The 8,898-nt window shown below is 43.6% G+C and overlaps 1 pseudogene; it reads left to right on the forward strand.

Annotated features, from left to right (window-relative positions):
- Positions 1 to 4,280: 4,280 nt before the first annotated feature.
- On the forward strand, positions 4,281 to 5,893 carry LOC129397535 (small ribosomal subunit protein uS19-like; annotated as a pseudogene).
- The last annotated feature ends 3,005 nt before the right edge of the window (positions 5,894 to 8,898 follow it).

An 8,898-nucleotide genomic window follows, 5' to 3' on the forward strand; every position in this document is an offset into this window, starting at 1 on the left:
TTCAATAGATATTTACTGAGTACCTGTAATGCACCAAGCCCTTCCCACCTCAGGGCCTTCTCTCATGCTGTTCTTTCCACTTGCACGTTCATCCTTTTACTCTTCATCTGGGTAACTCTTACATATTCTTTGAGTCTCTGCTGAAACATTATTTCCTGCAAGAGGTCCCCACCCCTTTTCTCTCCCACAGCATCCTGTATGACTTCATTTATTTGATGTCTGTCTGTTTCTCTCCACGTGGGAAGGGGCCAGGTCTGTTTTATCCATGATAGTGTGCCCATCCCTAGCTCAGAATCTGGCATGCAGCAGGCACTGGTTACATATGTGGTAAAGGAGGGAGGCAATAGGGTTCTCCCATTAGACCATGACAAGGAACAAAGAATTGTATGTTCCAGGGGTGAACTCAGGTTTTGTGGGGCCTGAAGCTTAGACAATTTGAGGTTTTATTTATTTTTTTTTTTTTGAGACGGAGTCTCACTCTGTCACCAGGCTGAAGTGCAGTGGCGCGATCTCGGCTCACTGCAACCTCCACCCTCCGAGTTCAAGCGATTCTTCTGCCTCACCCTCCCGAGTGACTGGGATTACAGGCGTCTGCCACCGTGCCCGGCTAATTTTTGTGTGTTTTTAGTAGAGATGGGTTTCACCATCTTGGCCAGGCAGGTCTTGAACTCCTGACCTCGTGATCCACCGCCCCCCACTTGGCCTCCCAAAGTGCTGGGATTACAGGCATGAGCCACCACACCCGGCCGAGGGTTCTCTTTAAGAAAAACACAAAATTACAGAAACAAAATTAGGCAGGAAAGTGGACCTTTATGTAGATTGGGAAAAGAAATAAATTGTAAAGCTTTTAAAGTGGAAAAATACTTCAAATATCACAAAATATAGAAAAATAATATCATGTTTTTCTTAGTTAACTGCCTAGCACACTGCAATAAGTCTCCACATTTTTTGGCTGAATAATACTCTTATTGCCTCATCATATGTAATGATTTTGTAATATTTTCCATATAGAGAATGGAATGAGAATTAAGTCCTCTGGCATAATAAAAATTATATTTATGATTGATGGGATGCATAAACACATGTGACCACAGCCAGACATACTTGTTTGTAGGACTGCTACAGTTTGTATCCTACGAACACAGGAATTCTGATAAATTATATTTGGCATTTTAAAAAGGGGAAAAAAAGGAAAGCATGTACTTGTATCGCCGCATTACTCAATATATATATGCCTAATGCATATGACTGTATCAGTGAGAACTGGATTCTGCACTTACAATCTTACACATCCGATGATTGGAAGAATTTCCTACAGACTAGCTTTTGGCTCTATACAGTTCAAATCTTGTTTCTCCTCCATTACCCACATGCTTCCAGGGCCAGTTTGCATAGGACACTCGCAAATCTCATATGGTCTTTGGCCCGGCATTTGAGTGTCATAATGCCAGATAAGTTGGCACCACAGGCAGTAAGCATGTTTCTGGGAGCCATTTCTGCACTGAGATGGCTAGCAAAAACCAACTCTACACAAAAGTGACTGCAAACCACCTAGATATGTCCCATAAAACAACTGTATCCCCAACTTAACTTCCCCCTAGCCAGATCACAAAAATGTCCATGGCCACTTCAGTTCTGGGCAACATGAAGGGGAGTGTGACAGAGGGGAAGTCTGAGTGGAAAGAGATAGCAGTCTAAACTGAGTGTGGTTCAAATAGCTGACTTTGGCAAGTTTCACAAAACGTGACCGCCACGAACACATTACTAGGGTCCCCTTCAGAACTTGTCCTAATGGGCAGCCCTAAAGCTTAAGTTTCATTAACTTCATGGTAAATTTGCCTCTGCCTGTATCGTATTCATTATTATGTGCGACCCCTGGCACCACGCCTGGCACATAGTAGTTGCTTCATAAATATATGCTGAGTAAGGAAAAGTGTTGCTTGGCCTCATTACCCAGGAAATAGTCTCTTCCCCCAGTAGATCTCATCCCTTTTTTGAAAGCCGGTGCTCAGAATAGTTAATAGACTTACTGGAGGCACTGGGAGGGGAAAGAAAGGGACCACTTGGCGGGATAAGCTTTCCCATCTCCTCTTCACCGGGCAAATAAGCCGACGCCAACACGTCAGCTGCCCTCATTAGCAGTGAAGCAGCCCTGGCTGCCCTCTTGGGGTTATTCTAATTGGCTCCAATCAGGGAAAGCCAGGTCTGGGCTTTATAAACAGTGACAGCAGCTCCACCGTTAGAAGAGCAGGTAGAAAGGTCACACTGGAAACACCATTTCCAAGCACAGAGTAATTACAACTCATTCTGGCTTTCACAGCTATGCTGAGGAATCTTTATTTGTCTAGCCCTGCTGATAGTGGCCTTCCGGCTTCCTGCTTCCATTTTCTTCCTTGTCATGAGTTAGCTGAACTTCGGGGTCCAACACACATTTTTCTTCATGGCCTTGGGTCCAGCAAGAAGAAAAAGTCTGGATTCCTAAGGGGCTGACTCTAGGGGTCTCCGGTGCTGAAGAATTAGAGTCTAAAATTCTAGGGTAAGGAGAGTAGGCTATGTTCTAGACAAGCAAGAGTCTTTGGAGGACCGTGGTTTAAATGTACTGGTGACTGAGAAGCAAATACATTTCATACTCTAGCAGCCACTTAGCATGTCCACTTTGTCTGCTGCACTCTCGGCAAAACCTTCCCAGACCTCGGGGCAGTGAGCCACTCCTCTGGGCTCCCACAACATTGGGCCCATGTCTTTATTACACGACTCACTGCATTGTCTTTCATTTATTAGCTTAGCCATCTGTCTTCCAAGATGGACTGCCAGCTCCTCGAGGGCACTAACCAAGCCTCATTCATATTTATATTTTTGGTTTATTCCCTAGCACAGAGCCTAGCACTTGATACATATTGACTGACTCCTCAAAGGAAGGGAATGGAAGACACTGGTAATAAGATGAACGAGGAGCTTCCAGATAGCTGAACACATGGAGGGTGGTGCATCCAGAGAGGACACAGAAGCTCCACACTCCTACCCCCAAACCACGCTCTATGTGTCTCTTCATCTGTATCCTTTATAATAAATCGGTAAACATAAGGTCTATAAGAAAGTAATAGGGTTAAGTGAGGTCATAAGGGCAAGGCCTTATCCCACAGGACTGTTGTCCTCATGAGAAGAGGACGAGACACCAGGGAACCTCTCCACACAAGCATAGCCAAGAGGCCATATGAAGACACAGCCAGAAGTCAGCCACCCACCATGAGGAAAGAGAGACCTCATCAGAAACCAACCCTGGTGGCGCACTGATATTGGATCTAACCTCCAGAAATGTGAGAAAATAATTTTTTTTTTTTTTAAAGATGAACTGGTGTGGGCGTAGAGTTTTACAGTAGAAATAATATGTCAAAGAGGTTAAGTTTGGTCTTGGGAGTAAACTGGTTCAAATTCCAGTTCCACCACTATTTTAATGAGGATTAGGTTTGGCTGTAAATGACAAACCCCAAAACAATAGCAGCTTAAGCAAGTTAGATGTTTACTTTTCTCTTTCATGTAAAATTTTGGAGGTGGCCACCTCAGGATTCCCAAGTTAGCTCCAGCATGTCCTCAGGGACCAAGGCTCCTGCTCCCTTGCGGCTCTGCTGTTGAGGGCCTTGGTCACATCATGGCACTGGCTGGCACCCTCTGGCTCAAGCTGTCACGTCTGCATTTCAGCAGCGGAGAGAAGGCTGAGAGTTCCAGGAAGTTGCACATACCGCTTTTGCTTATATCCTATTGCCCACAATTTAGTCACACGGACACCTAGCTTCAACAGAGTCTGGAGAATGTAGTCATAACTCTAGAAGGCCACATGCTCAGCTAAAAATGAGGGTCTACTACTGTACAATAAGGAGAAATTAGATTTTAGAGGAAAATAGTTTCTGTCATACTAGCTGTGTGACTTTGGGGAAATGAATTAATCTCTCTGATTCTCAGTTTCCTCATTCAAGAGTTAGAAGAACGCAAGCAAACACCTTAGCAAAGTGCCTGGCACTGATGAAGGGTTGAGCTATTATTACTTTCCTTTGGTTGTGGCTAGGCTAGCAGGAGGCAGTATCCCTCACAGGGAGAGTGTACATGCAAGCCTGCCTGAATCTGAGTTTTTTTTCGTGCCACTTACCAGCTCTGTGACTTGGGGTTTGTTACTTGACCTTTCTGAATCTTAGTTTTTTCATTGATAGAATGGAGGCAGCAATAATCCTTTCTTTATAGGGTTCTTGTGAGGATTGAGATATTGTATGTAAAGCATTTCATAGGGTACTAAGCAAGAGAGACTCTAAAAGTGCTGGCTTCTTCTATTATTACTAGTCAAGACAAGCCCTGAGTGACCTTGAGATCGACCATGAAGAAGATGCTGGAGAAGGTTCCATAGGATTCTGCCTGGCCACCAGACTCCAAAATTCAGCTCGTTCTAAGGGGCGGGACTGATGCTGTAACCAGGAGGCAATAAATTAACTTGACCTCCAATGACTGTATAAGTACGCTTGCATTTTGAATTCTCTCCAAATACAGCTGATCTTAAACGCAACGGGAACATCCTCTGCCTTCCTGCACGTTTTCACTCCCCCAAACTGTCAGCAATTCTCACCTACAGGGTGCCTTTCCCAAAGGGCTCAGGCAATAAGCACCAGGATGAGAAGTGCTAAAGCAAGAAGGAATTTCTGGCCCCAGCAGGACCTGGAGGGCTGTGCTCAGGCTGTGTATACGCTGGGACTGCCTGTCCCCTCAGGCAGAAGTTGCAGAGAAGCAGAAAAAAAGCCAGGATCAGGTGAGCCAGACTTCAGCTTGATGAAACAAGCAAAACACACTATTTCTCTTTAGCTCGGGCTCCTGGGATTAGCGGTTAGGTCCCTAGAGTATACTGGGTGTTTATTCTCGGAGACCCGAGGCTCCAAGGAGTAGCAAGAGTCAGAGGCACAGGGCCTCCCCAGGTAGCTCATTGTTGGTTCTACTTCTTGCAGAAGCCAAATTGGGATCCTCTGCCATATACCCTTCATGTTCACAGGCTGCTTCTCAATTCAGCATCAGCTGAGCAACTGCCAGCGGTCCCCGAGAGACAGGAAAGACTGGGTGGGAAATGGACGACTGCGGCCCTGCTGGTTCCCACGCTTCCAGGCTCCCAGGGCACCCTTCCCACTCAGCCCTACTGACTGCCATAGTGACTGCTCCATCAGTTACCATGGCCGCTCGGCAACCCACCTGTAAACGAAGCCACTGTTCGATCCCAGAAAACTCCCAATTAAATCACAAATCTGCTGTTTTTCTGCTGTCTGCGAAGAGGATGTATCACCTGAAGCGAAAAATTGGAAACAACCTAAATGACTAAGGAAAAGGGATTGGTTGCACAAACGATGGTTGCATCATTTCAAGTAATATTATGTGGCCATTAAAAAATATAAATCATTTTTCTGAGGATCTGGCAAGATGGCAGAGGTAGAGCAGAAAAAGAAGCGGACCTTCCGCAAGTTCACCTACTGCGGCGTGGACCTCGAGCAGCTGCTGGACATGTCCTACGAGCAGCTGATATAGCCGTACAGCGCGCGCCAGCGGTGGCGGCTGAACTGGGGCCTGCGGCGGAAGCAGCGCTCTCTGCTGAAGCGCCTGCGCAAGGCCAAGAAGGCGGTGCCGCCCATGGAGAAGCCGGAAGTGGTGAAGACTCACCTGCGGGACATGATCATCCTGCCCGAGATGGTGGGCAGCATGGTGGGCGTCTACAACGGCAAGACCTTCAACCAGGTGGAGGTCAAGCCGGAGATGATCAGCCACTACCTGGGCGAGTTCTCCATCACCTACAAGCCCGTGAAGCACAGCCGGCTTCAGGGCCACCCACTCCTCCTGCTTCATCCCCCTCAAGCAGTGGCTCAGCTAATAAAGGCACACATGTCTCAAAAAAAAAAAAAATATATATATATATAAAATCATAAGGATATATATAATCATGAGGAGATATATATATATATATAAATCAAGAAGATTATGTGGTGACTAGGAAATATGGTTATATTATGATGTTCAGTGAAAATATAAAATCTCATCTCTGCCATGAGTGCAGTGGTAAAAACTATATGTACATCTGGATAAATAAAAACACACCAAAAAAGAGAAAAAATGGGGTGGGAGGATGGTGGGTACAATTTCCCCTTTCATGTATTCTGGTATTTTTCCTGCTGTTTGTGCACTAAGTAAGAAAATCATTTTAAAATCTTGCTCACTAACCTATCATGCACTTTCACCTTCCCCCAAAGAGGAAAAAGCCTCATTCACTGAAATTTGCTAGTGTAGCTCCTTTGCTTATTTTGATATCAACTTTTCAATCAATATTCTCAGGAAAAGATATGACTATTTTAAGTTGAAAGCAAACCACAGATGAACTCAGTTCCCTGGTCAATTATCCTCCCAGTAGGTGGTGACAGTTAAAAGCAGCTCCTTAAGGGCCAAAAGCAGCTCCTTAAGGGCCCAAAACAGCTCCTTAAGGGCCAAACCCTGCAGTGAGGCCTGTAAATAACTTAGATTCTTCAGGTGCTCAGCGTTTGAATTCCTGGATCACCTGCGGCAGGCTCACCTGAAGTAGACATTAGAGGTGGGGCTGTTCTGCACCAGGAACAAAGCTACTCAAAAATCCTTGACTCTTTGAATTTGGCTGAGTGAACAGGAAAATTAAGAAATCATCACTTTAAAATGACCCAGAATTTCAGGAGCCACTTTAATACCATTCCTGCCACCAACTCATTGTGTAAGCCTAAGCACATCACTTAGCCACTCTCCAGACTAAGGGAACAGATTGTAGCCTGCCTGTAAATGGCTGATGGACAGAAAAACATGAAAACGATGGTGCTGAGCACTTTGCAAAAAGGAAACAGAGTTCATTTCAAAGAACCTGGGATCTGGAGTCAGAAAGTCTGGATCCAAGCCAAAATCTGCCACGCATGAACACTGGGACGTTAAGGCTATTAGTTTCTGAGTCTGTTTCCTCAGTAAAATGGGGATAATACTCTGTGCAACTGGATTGTTTTGACATTTAAATGAGTTTATGAGAAAAAGCTTTGTAAATTGTAAAGCACATGTATTAGCTTTTAGGGTTGCCATAATAAAATTCCACAGACTGTGTGGTTTAAACAACAGAAATTTTTTTTTTCACAATTCGTGAGTCCAGAAGCCTGAGATTAAGGTGTCAGCAGGGTTGGTTTCTTGTGAGGCCTCTCTCCTTGGCTTACAGACGGCTGCCTTCTCTCTGTGTCTTCCCATGATCTTTCTCGATATGTGTCCGTGTCCTAGTCTCCTCTTCCTATAAGGACACCACTCATATGGAATTAGGGCCCACCGAAATGACCTCATTTTAACTTCATTACCTCTTAGAAGACCCTATCTCCAAATACAGATGTATTTTATCTGTTTTATTGTACTTGGCTTTATTATGCTTCACAGAAACTGCTTTTTTCACAAATTGAGGGTTTGTGGCAACCCAGCATTGAGCAAGTCTATTGGCATCATTTTTCCAAATACGTGTGCTCACTTCATGGCTTTGTGTCACATTTTGGTAATTCTCATAATATTTCAGACTTGTTCATTATTTTTTCTGTTATGATAATCTGTGATAAGTGATACTTGATGTTACTATTATGATTGTTTTGGGGTGCCATGGACTGTACCTATATAAAACAGCAAACTTAATTGATGAATTTGTGTGTTCTGATTGCTCCACTGATTGGCGGTTCCCCAATCTCTCCCTCTCCTTGAGCAGAAATCCATGGATAAGTGGACCTGCATAATTCAAACCTGTGTTGTTCAAGGGTCAATTGTATTTTAAGCCCACTGTTGCGACCTGCTGCTCAGAAAAAAAGATTTCTTTCCAAATATTACTGTTCATTGACAATGTATTTTGTCACCCAAGATCTCTGATAGAGATGTACAAGGAGATTAATGTGTTTATGTCTGCTAACACAACATCCATTCTGCAGCCCATTGATCAAGGAGTAATTTTGACTTTCAAGTCTTGTAATTTAAGAAATACATTTTGTAAGGCTATAGCTGCCACAGATAGTGATTCCTCTGATGGACCTGGGCAAAGTAAAATTGAAAATCTTCTGAAAAGGATTCACCATTCTAGATGTCACTAAGAACATCTGTGATTCATGGGAGGAGGTCAAAATATCAACATTAGCAGGAGTTTGGAAGAAGTTGATTCCAACCCTCATGGTTGACGAGGAGCTTAAGACTTCAGTGGAGGAAGTAATTGCAGATACGGTAGAAATAGCAAGAAAACTAGAATTAGAAGTGGAACCTGAAGATGTAACTTGAGAAAAGAAAAACAGCTCAGACCAGAAAGACTTACACCTACCCATGCCTGGGGGTAATTGTTGAAAGACATTTGTTTCTGAGCAGCTGCCTCACCCATGATCTTCTTGTTCCTGGAATCTGTGATACAAAGGACAATGTATAGCCAATGAATAGCTTATGTTATTTTCATGTAAATTCTTGGTAAACACCTTCAGAACTTGCTCTTCTTTTTTCCTTTAAAACCCACTTATACCTGCTGCTAATTAGAGCATATGTTCAGGGCAATTTGATTCTATGCTCCTATGTTGCAATCCTCAAACTTGACCCAAATAAACTCTCTACTTACACTAATTTTGCCTCAGTTTTTTCCTCCAGGTTGACATTTTGAATTGCTGCAATTTTATGATAAAACTTGAATGGATAAGGAATTGCTTATCATGGATGAGCCAAGAAAGTGTTTTTTTGTTTGTTTGTTTTGTTCTTTGTTTTTTTTTTTTTAGATGAAATCCACTCCTGGTGAAGATGCTGAGACCATTGTTAAAATGACCACAAAGGTTTTAGAATATTACAGAAGCCTAAAGCAGTGACAGGGTTTGA

This window comes from Pan paniscus, chromosome 1 (genome assembly GCF_029289425.2).
Source record: "Pan paniscus chromosome 1, NHGRI_mPanPan1-v2.0_pri, whole genome shotgun sequence".
Classification (NCBI taxonomy): domain Eukaryota; kingdom Metazoa; phylum Chordata; class Mammalia; order Primates; family Hominidae; genus Pan; species Pan paniscus.